Below are 15580 nucleotides of genomic sequence, written 5' to 3'. Positions count from 1 at the left end.
ATGATAGTCCACCTCGACCCATGTCGACCCTTGCGCGACCCCGACCTTCAGGATTTTGCTCTACGGAAGGGGGTGCACAAAAGTGTTCGTAATCAACCTCGGATTGTACTTTTCATCATCTAGGGGCACCGTAGGGACCGAAAAAAGTGGTTTCGCATGATAGTCCACCTCGACCCATGTCGACCCTTGCGCGACCCCGACCTTCAGGATTTTGCTCTACGGAAGGGGGTCGACTTGTGCGCAACCCCGACCTTCAGGATTTTGCTCTACGGAAGGGGGTGCATAAAAGTGTTCGTAATCAAGCTCGGATTGTACTTTTCATCATCTAGGGGCACCGTAGGGACCGAAAAAAGTGGTTTCGCATGATAGTCCACCTCGACCCATGTCGACCCTTGCGCGACCCCGACCTTCAGGATTTTGCTCTACGGAAGGGGGTGCACAAAAGTGTTCGTAATCAACCTCGGATTGTACTTTTCATCATCTAGGGGCACCGTAGGGACCGAAAAAAGTGGTTTCGCATGATAGTCCACCTCGACCCATGTCGACCCTTGCGCGACCCCGACCTTCAGGATTTTGCTCTACGGAAGGGGGTCGACTTGTGCGCAACCCCGACCTTCAGGATTTTGCTCTACGGAAGGGGGTGCACAAAAGTGTTCGTAATCAACCTCGGATTGTACTTTTCATCATCTAGGGGCACCGTAGGGACCGAAAAAAGTGGTTTCGCATGATAGTCCACCTCGACCCATGTCGACCCTTGCGCGACCCCGACCTTCAGGATTTTGCTCTACGGAAGGGGGTCTACTTATGCGCAACCCCGACCTTCAGGATTTTGCTCTACGGAAGGGGGTGCACAAAAGTGTTCGTAATCAACCTCGGATTGTACTTTTCATCATCTAGGGGCACCGTAGGGACCGAAAAAAGTGGTTTCGCATGATAGTCCACCTCGACCCATGTCGACCCTTGCGCGACCCCGACCTTCAGGATTTTGCTCTACGGAAGGGGGTCGACTTGTGCGCAACCCCGACCTTCAGGATTTTGCTCTACGGAAGGGGGTGCACAAAAGTGTTCGTAATCAACCTCGGATTGTACTTTTCATCATCTAGGGGCACCGTAGGGACCGAAAAAAGTGGTTTCGCATGATAGTCCACCTCGACCCATGTCGACCCTTGCGCGACCCCGACCTTCAGGATTTTGCTCTACGGAAGGGGGTGCACAAAAGTGTTCGTAATCAACCTCGGATTGTACTTTTCATCATCTAGGGGCACCGTAGGGACCGAAAAAAGTGGTTTCGCATGATAGTCCACCTCGACCCATGTCGACCCTTGCGCGACCCCGACCTTCAGGATTTTGCTCTACGGAAGGGGGTGCACAAAAGTGTTCGTAATCAACCTCGGATTGTACTTTTCATCATCTAGGGGCACCGTAGGGACCGAAAAAAGTGGTTTCGCATGATAGTCCACCTCGACCCATGTCGACCCTTGCGCGACCCCGACCTTCAGGATTTTGCTCTACGGAAGGGGGTGCACACTTGTGCGACCCCGACCTTCAGGATTTTGCTCTACGGAAGGGGGTGCACAAAAGTGTTCGTAATCAACCTCGGATTGTACTTTTCATCATCTAGGGGCACCGTAGGGACCGAAAAAAGTGGTTTCGCATGATAGTCCACCTCGACCCATGTCGACCCTTGCGCGACCCCGACCTTCAGGATTTTCCTCTACGGAAGGGGGTGCACAAAAGTGTTCGTAATCAACCTCGGATTGTACTTTTCATCATCTAGGGGCACCGTAGGGACCGAAAAAAGTGGTTTCGCATGATAGTCCACCTCGACCCATGTCGACCCTTGCGCGACCCCGACCTTCAGGATTTTGCTCTACGGAAGGGGGTGCACACTTGTGCGACCCGGACCTTCAGGCTTTTGCTCTACGGAAGGGGGTGCACAAAAGTGTTCGTAATCAACCTCGGATTGTACTTTTCATCATCTAGGGGCACCGTAGGGACCGAAAAAAGTGGTTTCGCATGATAGTCCACCTCGACCCATGTCGACCCTTGCGCGACCCAGACCTTCAGGATTTTGCTCTACGGAAGGGGGTGCACACTTGTGCGACCCCGACCTTCAGGATTTTGCTCTACGGAAGGGGGTGCACAAAAGTGTTCGTAATCAACCTCGGATTGTACTTTTCATCATCTAGGGGCACCGTAGGGACCGAAAAAAGTGGTTTCGCATGATAGTCCACCTCGACCCATGTCGACCCTTGCGCGACCCTGACCTTCAGGATTTTGCTCTACGGAAGGGGGTCGACTTGTGCGCAACCCCGACCTTCAGGATTTTGCTCTACGGAAGGGGGTGCACAAAAGTGTTCGTAATCAACCTCGGATTGTACTTTTCATCATCTAGGGGCACCGTAGGGACCGAAAAAAGTGGTTTCGCATGATAGTCCACCTCGACCCATGTCGACCCTTGCGCGACCCCGACCTTCAGGATTTTGCTCTACGGAAGGGGGTGCACAAAAGTGTTCGTAATCAACCTCGGATTGTACTTTTCATCATCTAGGGGCACCGTAGGGACCGAAAAAAGTGGTTTCGCATGATAGTCCACCTCGACCCATGTCGACCCTTGCGCGACCCCGACCTTCAGGATTTTGCTCTACGGAAGGGGGTGCACACTTGTGCGACCCCGACCTTCAGGATTTTGCTCTACGGAAGGGGGTGCACAAAAGTGTTCGTAATCAACCTCGGATTGTACTTTTCATCATCTAGGGGCACCGTAGGGACCGAAAAAAGTGGTTTCGCATGATAGTCCACCTCGACCCATGTCGACCCTTGCGCGACCCCGACCTTCAGGATTTTGCTCTACGGAAGGGGGTCGACTTGTGCGCAACCCCGACCTTCAGGATTTTGCTCTACGGAAGGGGGTGCACAAAAGTGTTCGTAATCAACCTCGGATTGTACTTTTCATCATCTAGGGGCACCGTAGGGACCGAAAAAAGTGGTTTCGCATGATAGTCCACCTCGACCCATGTCGACCCTTGCGCGACCCCGACCTTCAGGATTTTGCTCTACGGAAGGGGGTCTACTTGTGCGCAACCCCGACCTTCAGGATTTTGCTCTACGGAAGGGGGTGCACAAAAGTGTTCGTAATCAACCTCGGATTGTACTTTTCATCATCTAGGGGCACCGTAGGGACCGAAAAAAGTGGTTTCGCATGATAGTCCACCTCGACCCATGTCGACCCTTGCGCGACCCCGACCTTCAGGATTTTGCTCTACGGAAGGGGGTGCACAAAAGTGTTCGTAATCAACCTCGGATTGTACTTTTCATCATCTAGGGGCACCGTAGGGACCGAAAAAAGTGGTTTCGCATGATAGTCCACCTCGACCCATGTCGACCCTTGCGCGACCCCGACCTTCAGGATTTTGCTCTACGGAAGGGGGTCGACTTGTGCGCAACCCCGACCTTCAGGATTTTGCTCTACGGAAGGGGGTGCATAAAAGTGTTCGTAATCAAGCTCGGATTGTACTTTTCATCATCTAGGGGCACCGTAGGGACCGAAAAAAGTGGTTTCGCATGATAGTCCACCTCGACCCATGTCGACCCTTGCGCGACCCCGACCTTCAGGATTTTGCTCTACGGAAGGGGGTGCACAAAAGTGTTCGTAATCAACCTCGGATTGTACTTTTCATCATCTAGGGGCACCGTAGGGACCGAAAAAAGTGGTTTCGCATGATAGTCCACCTCGACCCATGTCGACCCTTGCGCGACCCCGACCTTCAGGATTTTGCTCTACGGAAGGGGGTCGACTTGTGCGCAACCCCGACCTTCAGGATTTTGCTCTACGGAAGGGGGTGCACAAAAGTGTTCGTAATCAACCTCGGATTGTACTTTTCATCATCTAGGGGCACCGTAGGGACCGAAAAAAGTGGTTTCGCATGATAGTCCACCTCGACCCATGTCGACCCTTGCGCGACCCCGACCTTCAGGATTTTGCTCTACGGAAGGGGGTCTACTTATGCGCAACCCCGACCTTCAGGATTTTGCTCTACGGAAGGGGGTGCACAAAAGTGTTCGTAATCAACCTCGGATTGTACTTTTCATCATCTAGGGGCACCGTAGGGACCGAAAAAAGTGGTTTCGCATGATAGTCCACCTCGACCCATGTCGACCCTTGCGCGACCCCGACCTTCAGGATTTTGCTCTACGGAAGGGGGTCGACTTGTGCGCAACCCCGACCTTCAGGATTTTGCTCTACGGAAGGGGGTGCACAAAAGTGTTCGTAATCAACCTCGGATTGTACTTTTCATCATCTAGGGGCACCGTAGGGACCGAAAAAAGTGGTTTCGCATGATAGTCCACCTCGACCCATGTCGACCCTTGCGCGACCCCGACCTTCAGGATTTTGCTCTACGGAAGGGGGTGCACAAAAGTGTTCGTAATCAACCTCGGATTGTACTTTTCATCATCTAGGGGCACCGTAGGGACCGAAAAAAGTGGTTTCGCATGATAGTCCACCTCGACCCATGTCGACCCTTGCGCGACCCCGACCTTCAGGATTTTGCTCTACGGAAGGGGGTGCACAAAAGTGTTCGTAATCAACCTCGGATTGTACTTTTCATCATCTAGGGGCACCGTAGGGACCGAAAAAAGTGGTTTCGCATGATAGTCCACCTCGACCCATGTCGACCCTTGCGCGACCCCGACCTTCAGGATTTTGCTCTACGGAAGGGGGTGCACACTTGTGCGACCCCGACCTTCAGGATTTTGCTCTACGGAAGGGGGTGCACAAAAGTGTTCGTAATCAACCTCGGATTGTACTTTTCATCATCTAGGGGCACCGTAGGGACCGAAAAAAGTGGTTTCGCATGATAGTCCACCTCGACCCATGTCGACCCTTGCGCGACCCCGACCTTCAGGATTTTCCTCTACGGAAGGGGGTGCACAAAAGTGTTCGTAATCAACCTCGGATTGTACTTTTCATCATCTAGGGGCACCGTAGGGACCGAAAAAAGTGGTTTCGCATGATAGTCCACCTCGACCCATGTCGACCCTTGCGCGACCCCGACCTTCAGGATTTTGCTCTACGGAAGGGGGTGCACACTTGTGCGACCCGGACCTTCAGGCTTTTGCTCTACGGAAGGGGGTGCACAAAAGTGTTCGTAATCAACCTCGGATTGTACTTTTCATCATCTAGGGGCACCGTAGGGACCGAAAAAAGTGGTTTCGCATGATAGTCCACCTCGACCCATGTCGACCCTTGCGCGACCCCGACCTTCAGGATTTTGCTCTACGGAAGGGGGTGCACACTTGTGCGACCCCGACCTTCAGGATTTTGCTCTACGGAAGGGGGTGCACAAAAGTGTTCGTAATCAACCTCGGATTGTACTTTTCATCATCTAGGGGCACCGTAGGGACCGAAAAAAGTGGTTTCGCATGATAGTCCACCTCGACCCATGTCGACCCTTGCGCGACCCCGACCTTCAGGATTTTGCTCTACGGAAGGGGGTCGACTTGTGCGCAACCCCGACCTTCAGGATTTTGCTCTACGGAAGGGGGTGCACAAAAGTGTTCGTAATCAACCTCGGATTGTACTTTTCATCATCTAGGGGCACCGTAGGGACCGAAAAAAGTGGTTTCGCATGATAGTCCACCTCGACCCATGTCGACCCTTGCGCGACCCCGACCTTCAGGATTTTGCTCTACGGAAGGGGGTGCACAAAAGTGTTCGTAATCAACCTCGGATTGTACTTTTCATCATCTAGGGGCACCGTAGGGACCGAAAAAAGTGGTTTCGCATGATAGTCCACCTCGACCCATGTCGACCCTTGCGCGACCCCGACCTTCAGGATTTTGCTCTACGGAAGGGGGTGCACACTTGTGCGACCCCGACCTTCAGGATTTTGCTCTACGGAAGGGGGTGCACAAAAGTGTTCGTAATCAACCTCGGATTGTACTTTTCATCATCTAGGGGCACCGTAGGGACCGAAAAAAGTGGTTTCGCATGATAGTCCACCTCGACCCATGTCGACCCTTGCGCGACCCCGACCTTCAGGATTTTGCTCTACGGAAGGGGGTCGACTTGTGCGCAACCCCGACCTTCAGGATTTTGCTCTACGGAAGGGGGTGCACAAAAGTGTTCGTAATCAACCTCGGATTGTACTTTTCATCATCTAGGGGCACCGTAGGGACCGAAAAAAGTGGTTTCGCATGATAGTCCACCTCGACCCATGTCGACCCTTGCGCGACCCCGACCTTCAGGATTTTGCTCTACGGAAGGGGGTCTACTTGTGCGCAACCCCGACCTTCAGGATTTTGCTCTACGGAAGGGGGTGCACAAAAGTGTTCGTAATCAACCTCGGATTGTACTTTTCATCATCTAGGGGCACCGTAGGGACCGAAAAAAGTGGTTTCGCATGATAGTCCACCTCGACCCATGTCGACCCTTGCGCGACCCCGACCTTCAGGATTTTGCTCTACGGAAGGGGGTGCACAAAAGTGTTCGTAATCAACCTCGGATTGTACTTTTCATCATCTAGGGGCACCGTAGGGACCGAAAAAAGTGGTTTCGCATGATAGTCCACCTCGACCCATGTCGACCCTTGCGCGACCCCGACCTTCAGGATTTTGCTCTACGGAAGGGGGTGCACAAAAGTGTTCGTAATCAACCTCGGATTGTACTTTTCATCATCTAGGGGCACCGTAGGGACCGAAAAAAGTGGTTTCGCATGATAGTCCACCTCGACCCATGTCGACCCTTGCGCGACCCCGACCTTCAGGATTTTGCTCTACGGAAGGGGGTGCACAAAAGTGTTCGTAATCAACCTCGGATTGTACTTTTCATCATCTAGGGGCACCGTAGGGACCGAAAAAAGTGGTTTCGCATGATAGTCCACCTCGACCCATGTCGACCCTTGCGCGACCCCGACCTTCAGGATTTTGCTCTACGGAAGGGGGTCGACTTGTGCGCAACCCCGACCTTCAGGATTTTGCTCTACGGAAGGGGGTGCACAAAAGTGTTCGTAATCAACCTCGGATTGTACTTTTCATCATCTAGGGGCACCGTAGGGACCGAAAAAAGTGGTTTCGCATGATAGTCCACCTCGACCCATGTCGACCCTTGCGCGACCCCGACCTTCAGGATTTTGCTCTACGGAAGGGGGTCTACTTATGCGCAACCCCGACCTTCAGGATTTTGCTCTACGGAAGGGGGTGCACAAAAGTGTTCGTAATCAACCTCGGATTGTACTTTTCATCATCTAGGGGCACCGTAGGGACCGAAAAAAGTGGTTTCGCATGATAGTCCACCTCGACCCATGTCGACCCTTGCGCGACCCCGACCTTCAGGATTTTGCTCTACGGAAGGGGGTCGACTTGTGCGCAACCCCGACCTTCAGGATTTTGCTCTACGGAAGGGGGTGCACAAAAGTGTTCGTAATCAACCTCGGATTGTACTTTTCATCATCTAGGGGCACCGTAGGGACCGAAAAAAGTGGTTTCGCATGATAGTCCACCTCGACCCATGTCGACCCTTGCGCGACCCCGACCTTCAGGATTTTGCTCTACGGAAGGGGGTGCACAAAAGTGTTCGTAATCAACCTCGGATTGTACTTTTCATCATCTAGGGGCACCGTAGGGACCGAAAAAAGTGGTTTCGCATGATAGTCCACCTCGACCCATGTCGACCCTTGCGCGACCCCGACCTTCAGGATTTTGCTCTACGGAAGGGGGTCTACTTGTGCGCAACCCCGACCTTCAGGATTTTGCTCTACGGAAGGGGGTGCACAAAAGTGTTCGTAATCAACCTCGGATTGTACTTTTCATCATCTAGGGGCACCGTAGGGACCGAAAAAAGTGGTTTCGCATGATAGTCCACCTCGACCCATGTCGACCCTTGCGCGACCCCGACCTTCAGGATTTTCCTCTACGGAAGGGGGTGCACAAAAGTGTTCGTAATCAACCTCGGATTGTACTTTTCATCATCTAGGGGCACCGTAGGGACCGAAAAAAGTGGTTTCGCATGATAGTCCACCTCGACCCATGTCGACCCTTGCGCGACCCCGACCTTCAGGATTTTGCTCTACGGAAGGGGGTGCACACTTGTGCGACCCGGACCTTCAGGCTTTTGCTCTACGGAAGGGGGTGCACAAAAGTGTTCGTAATCAACCTCGGATTGTACTTTTCATCATCTAGGGGCACCGTAGGGACCGAAAAAAGTGGTTTCGCATGATAGTCCACCTCGACCCATGTCGACCCTTGCGCGACCCCGACCTTCAGGATTTTGCTCTACGGAAGGGGGTGCACACTTGTGCGACCCCGACCTTCAGGATTTTGCTCTACGGAAGGGGGTGCACAAAAGTGTTCGTAATCAACCTCGGATTGTACTTTTCATCATCTAGGGGCACCGTAGGGACCGAAAAAAGTGGTTTCGCATGATAGTCCACCTCGACCCATGTCGACCCTTGCGCGACCCCGACCTTCAGGATTTTGCTCTACGGAAGGGGGTCGACTTGTGCGCAACCCCGACCTTCAGGATTTTGCTCTACGGAAGGGGGTGCACAAAAGTGTTCGTAATCAACCTCGGATTGTACTTTTCATCATCTAGGGGCACCGTAGGGACCGAAAAAAGTGGTTTCGCATGATAGTCCACCTCGACCCATGTCGACCCTTGCGCGACCCCGACCTTCAGGATTTTGCTCTACGGAAGGGGGTGCACAAAAGTGTTCGTAATCAACCTCGGATTGTACTTTTCATCATCTAGGGGCACCGTAGGGACCGAAAAAAGTGGTTTCGCATGATAGTCCACCTCGACCCATGTCGACCCTTGCGCGACCCCGACCTTCAGGATTTTGCTCTACGGAAGGGGGTGCACACTTGTGCGACCCCGACCTTCAGGATTTTGCTCTACGGAAGGGGGTGCACAAAAGTGTTCGTAATCAACCTCGGATTGTACTTTTCATCATCTAGGGGCACCGTAGGGACCGAAAAAAGTGGTTTCGCATGATAGTCCACCTCGACCCATGTCGACCCTTGCGCGACCCCGACCTTCAGGATTTTGCTCTACGGAAGGGGGTCGACTTGTGCGCAACCCCGACCTTCAGGATTTTGCTCTACGGAAGGGGGTGCACAAAAGTGTTCGTAATCAACCTCGGATTGTACTTTTCATCATCTAGGGGCACCGTAGGGACCGAAAAAAGTGGTTTCGCATGATAGTCCACCTCGACCCATGTCGACCCTTGCGCGACCCCGACCTTCAGGATTTTGCTCTACGGAAGGGGGTCTACTTGTGCGCAACCCCGACCTTCAGGATTTTGCTCTACGGAAGGGGGTGCACAAAAGTGTTCGTAATCAACCTCGGATTGTACTTTTCATCATCTAGGGGCACCGTAGGGACCGAAAAAAGTGGTTTCGCATGATAGTCCACCTCGACCCATGTCGACCCTTGCGCGACCCCGACCTTCAGGATTTTGCTCTACGGAAGGGGGTGCACAAAAGTGTTCGTAATCAACCTCGGATTGTACTTTTCATCATCTAGGGGCACCGTAGGGACCGAAAAAAGTGGTTTCGCATGATAGTCCACCTCGACCCATGTCGACCCTTGCGCGACCCCGACCTTCAGGATTTTGCTCTACGGAAGGGGGTCGACTTGTGCGCAACCCCGACCTTCAGGATTTTGCTCTACGGAAGGGGGTGCATAAAAGTGTTCGTAATCAAGCTCGGATTGTACTTTTCATCATCTAGGGGCACCGTAGGGACCGAAAAAAGTGGTTTCGCATGATAGTCCACCTCGACCCATGTCGACCCTTGCGCGACCCCGACCTTCAGGATTTTGCTCTACGGAAGGGGGTGCACAAAAGTGTTCGTAATCAACCTCGGATTGTACTTTTCATCATCTAGGGGCACCGTAGGGACCGAAAAAAGTGGTTTCGCATGATAGTCCACCTCGACCCATGTCGACCCTTGCGCGACCCCGACCTTCAGGATTTTGCTCTACGGAAGGGGGTCGACTTGTGCGCAACCCCGACCTTCAGGATTTTGCTCTACGGAAGGGGGTGCACAAAAGTGTTCGTAATCAACCTCGGATTGTACTTTTCATCATCTAGGGGCACCGTAGGGACCGAAAAAAGTGGTTTCGCATGATAGTCCACCTCGACCCATGTCGACCCTTGCGCGACCCCGACCTTCAGGATTTTGCTCTACGGAAGGGGGTCTACTTATGCGCAACCCCGACCTTCAGGATTTTGCTCTACGGAAGGGGGTGCACAAAAGTGTTCGTAATCAACCTCGGATTGTACTTTTCATCATCTAGGGGCACCGTAGGGACCGAAAAAAGTGGTTTCGCATGATAGTCCACCTCGACCCATGTCGACCCTTGCGCGACCCCGACCTTCAGGATTTTGCTCTACGGAAGGGGGTCGACTTGTGCGCAACCCCGACCTTCAGGATTTTGCTCTACGGAAGGGGGTGCACAAAAGTGTTCGTAATCAACCTCGGATTGTACTTTTCATCATCTAGGGGCACCGTAGGGACCGAAAAAAGTGGTTTCGCATGATAGTCCACCTCGACCCATGTCGACCCTTGCGCGACCCCGACCTTCAGGATTTTGCTCTACGGAAGGGGGTGCACAAAAGTGTTCGTAATCAACCTCGGATTGTACTTTTCATCATCTAGGGGCACCGTAGGGACCGAAAAAAGTGGTTTCGCATGATAGTCCACCTCGACCCATGTCGACCCTTGCGCGACCCCGACCTTCAGGATTTTGCTCTACGGAAGGGGGTGCACAAAAGTGTTCGTAATCAACCTCGGATTGTACTTTTCATCATCTAGGGGCACCGTAGGGACCGAAAAAAGTGGTTTCGCATGATAGTCCACCTCGACCCATGTCGACCCTTGCGCGACCCCGACCTTCAGGATTTTGCTCTACGGAAGGGGGTGCACACTTGTGCGACCCCGACCTTCAGGATTTTGCTCTACGGAAGGGGGTGCACAAAAGTGTTCGTAATCAACCTCGGATTGTACTTTTCATCATCTAGGGGCACCGTAGGGACCGAAAAAAGTGGTTTCGCATGATAGTCCACCTCGACCCATGTCGACCCTTGCGCGACCCCGACCTTCAGGATTTTCCTCTACGGAAGGGGGTGCACAAAAGTGTTCGTAATCAACCTCGGATTGTACTTTTCATCATCTAGGGGCACCGTAGGGACCGAAAAAAGTGGTTTCGCATGATAGTCCACCTCGACCCATGTCGACCCTTGCGCGACCCCGACCTTCAGGATTTTGCTCTACGGAAGGGGGTGCACACTTGTGCGACCCGGACCTTCAGGCTTTTGCTCTACGGAAGGGGGTGCACAAAAGTGTTCGTAATCAACCTCGGATTGTACTTTTCATCATCTAGGGGCACCGTAGGGACCGAAAAAAGTGGTTTCGCATGATAGTCCACCTCGACCCATGTCGACCCTTGCGCGACCCCGACCTTCAGGATTTTGCTCTACGGAAGGGGGTGCACACTTGTGCGACCCCGACCTTCAGGATTTTGCTCTACGGAAGGGGGTGCACAAAAGTGTTCGTAATCAACCTCGGATTGTACTTTTCATCATCTAGGGGCACCGTAGGGACCGAAAAAAGTGGTTTCGCATGATAGTCCACCTCGACCCATGTCGACCCTTGCGCGACCCCGACCTTCAGGATTTTGCTCTACGGAAGGGGGTCGACTTGTGCGCAACCCCGACCTTCAGGATTTTGCTCTACGGAAGGGGGTGCACAAAAGTGTTCGTAATCAACCTCGGATTGTACTTTTCATCATCTAGGGGCACCGTAGGGACCGAAAAAAGTGGTTTCGCATGATAGTCCACCTCGACCCATGTCGACCCTTGCGCGACCCCGACCTTCAGGATTTTGCTCTACGGAAGGGGGTGCACAAAAGTGTTCGTAATCAACCTCGGATTGTACTTTTCATCATCTAGGGGCACCGTAGGGACCGAAAAAAGTGGTTTCGCATGATAGTCCACCTCGACCCATGTCGACCCTTGCGCGACCCCGACCTTCAGGATTTTGCTCTACGGAAGGGGGTGCACACTTGTGCGACCCCGACCTTCAGGATTTTGCTCTACGGAAGGGGGTGCACAAAAGTGTTCGTAATCAACCTCGGATTGTACTTTTCATCATCTAGGGGCACCGTAGGGACCGAAAAAAGTGGTTTCGCATGATAGTCCACCTCGACCCATGTCGACCCTTGCGCGACCCCGACCTTCAGGATTTTGCTCTACGGAAGGGGGTCGACTTGTGCGCAACCCCGACCTTCAGGATTTTGCTCTACGGAAGGGGGTGCACAAAAGTGTTCGTAATCAACCTCGGATTGTACTTTTCATCATCTAGGGGCACCGTAGGGACCGAAAAAAGTGGTTTCGCATGATAGTCCACCTCGACCCATGTCGACCCTTGCGCGACCCCGACCTTCAGGATTTTGCTCTACGGAAGGGGGTCTACTTGTGCGCAACCCCGACCTTCAGGATTTTGCTCTACGGAAGGGGGTGCACAAAAGTGTTCGTAATCAACCTCGGATTGTACTTTTCATCATCTAGGGGCACCGTAGGGACCGAAAAAAGTGGTTTCGCATGATAGTCCACCTCGACCCATGTCGACCCTTGCGCGACCCCGACCTTCAGGATTTTGCTCTACGGAAGGGGGTGCACAAAAGTGTTCGTAATCAACCTCGGATTGTACTTTTCATCATCTAGGGGCACCGTAGGGACCGAAAAAAGTGGTTTCGCATGATAGTCCACCTCGACCCATGTCGACCCTTGCGCGACCCCGACCTTCAGGATTTTGCTCTACGGAAGGGGGTCGACTTGTGCGCAACCCCGACCTTCAGGATTTTGCTCTACGGAAGGGGGTGCATAAAAGTGTTCGTAATCAAGCTCGGATTGTACTTTTCATCATCTAGGGGCACCGTAGGGACCGAAAAAAGTGGTTTCGCATGATAGTCCACCTCGACCCATGTCGACCCTTGCGCGACCCCGACCTTCAGGATTTTGCTCTACGGAAGGGGGTGCACAAAAGTGTTCGTAATCAACCTCGGATTGTACTTTTCATCATCTAGGGGCACCGTAGGGACCGAAAAAAGTGGTTTCGCATGATAGTCCACCTCGACCCATGTCGACCCTTGCGCGACCCCGACCTTCAGGATTTTGCTCTACGGAAGGGGGTCGACTTGTGCGCAACCCCGACCTTCAGGATTTTGCTCTACGGAAGGGGGTGCACAAAAGTGTTCGTAATCAACCTCGGATTGTACTTTTCATCATCTAGGGGCACCGTAGGGACCGAAAAAAGTGGTTTCGCATGATAGTCCACCTCGACCCATGTCGACCCTTGCGCGACCCCGACCTTCAGGATTTTGCTCTACGGAAGGGGGTCTACTTATGCGCAACCCCGACCTTCAGGATTTTGCTCTACGGAAGGGGGTGCACAAAAGTGTTCGTAATCAACCTCGGATAGTACTTTTCATCATCTAGGGGCACCGTAGGGACCGAAAAAAGTGGTTTCGCATGATAGTCCACCTCGACCCATGTCGACCCTTGCGCGACCCCGACCTTCAGGATTTTGCTCTACGGAAGGGGGTCGACTTGTGCGCAACCCCGACCTTCAGGATTTTGCTCTACGGAAGGGGGTGCACAAAAGTGTTCGTAATCAACCTCGGATTGTACTTTTCATCATCTAGGGGCACCGTAGGGACCGAAAAAAGTGGTTTCGCATGATAGTCCACCTCGACCCATGTCGACCCTTGCGCGACCCCGACCTTCAGGATTTTGCTCTACGGAAGGGGGTGCACAAAAGTGTTCGTAATCAACCTCGGATTGTACTTTTCATCATCTAGGGGCACCGTAGGGACCGAAAAAAGTGGTTTCGCATGATAGTCCACCTCGACCCATGTCGACCCTTGCGCGACCCCGACCTTCAGGATTTTGCTCTACGGAAGGGGGTGCACAAAAGTGTTCGTAATCAACCTCGGATTGTACTTTTCATCATCTAGGGGCACCGTAGGGACCGAAAAAAGTGGTTTCGCATGATAGTCCACCTCGACCCATGTCGACCCTTGCGCGACCCCGACCTTCAGGATTTTGCTCTACGGAAGGGGGTCTACTTGTGCGCAACCCCGACCTTCAGGATTTTGCTCTACGGAAGGGGGTGCACAAAAGTGTTCGTAATCAACCTCGGATTGTACTTTTCATCATCTACGGGCATCGTAGGGACCGAAAAAAGTGGTTTCGCATGATAGTCCACCTCGACCCATGTCGACCCTTGCGCGACCCCGACCTTCAGGATTTTGCTCTACGGAAGGGGGTCTACTTGTGCGCAACCCCGACCTACAGGATTTTGCTCTACGGAAGGGGGTGCACAAAAGTGTTCGTAATCAACCTCGGATTGTACTTTTCATCATCTAGGGGCACCGTAGGGACCGAAAAAAGTGGTTTCGCATGATAGTCCACCTCGACCCATGTCGACCCTTGCGCGACCCCGACCTTCAGGATTTTGCTCTACGGAAGGGGGTGCACACTTGTGCGACCCCGACCTCAGGATTTTGCTCTACGGAAGGGGGTGCACAAAAGTGTTCGTAATCAACCTCGGATTGTACTTTTCATCATCTAGGGGCACCGTAGGGACCGAAAAAAGTGGTTTCGCATGATAGTCCACCTCGACCCATGTCGACCCTTGCGCGACCCCGACCTTCAGGATTTTGCTCTACGGAAGGGGGTCTACTTGTGCGCAACCCCGACCTTCAGGATTTTGCTCTACGGAAGGGGGTGCACAAAAGTGTTCGTAATCAACCTCGGATTGTACTTTTCATCATCTAGGGGCACCGTAGGGACCGAAAAAAGTGGTTTCGCATGATAGTCCACCTCGACCCATGTCGACCCTTGCGCGACCCCGACCTTCAGGATTTTGCTCTACGGAAGGGGGTGCACAAAAGTGTTCGTAATCAACCTCGGATTGTACTTTTCATCATCTAGGGGCACCGTAGGGACCGAAAAAAGTGGTTTCGCATGATAGTCCACCTCGACCCATGTCGACCCTTGCGCGACCCCGACCTTCAGGATTTTGCTCTACGGAAGGGGGTGCACAAAAGTGTTCGTAATCAACCTCGGATTGTACTTTTCATCATCTAGGGGCACCGTAGGGACCGAAAAAAGTGGTTTCGCATGATAGTCCACCTCGACCCATGTCGACCCTTGCGCGACCCCGACCTTCAGGATTTTGCTCTACGGAAGGGGGTGCACAAAAGTGTTCGTAATCAACCTCGGATTGTACTTTTCATCATCTAGGGGCACCGTAGGGACCGAAAAAAGTGGTTTCGCATGATAGTCCACCTCGACCCATGTCGACCCTTGCGCGACCCCGACCTTCAGGATTTTGCTCTACGGAAGGGGGTCGACTTGTGCGCAACCCCGACCTTCAGGATTTTGCTCTACGGAAGGGGGTGCACAAAAGTGTTCGTAATCAACCTCGGATTGTACTTTTCATCATCTAGGGGCACCGTAGGGACCGAAAAAAGTGGTTTCGCATGATAGTCCACCTCGACCCATGTCGACCCTTG

Source organism: Anopheles nili (assembly GCF_943737925.1).
Source record: "Anopheles nili chromosome X unlocalized genomic scaffold, idAnoNiliSN_F5_01 X_unloc_32, whole genome shotgun sequence".
Taxonomy (NCBI): domain Eukaryota; kingdom Metazoa; phylum Arthropoda; class Insecta; order Diptera; family Culicidae; genus Anopheles; species Anopheles nili.
The sequence above is the reverse complement of the archived record's forward strand: the minus strand, read 5'-3'. Positions refer to the sequence as shown.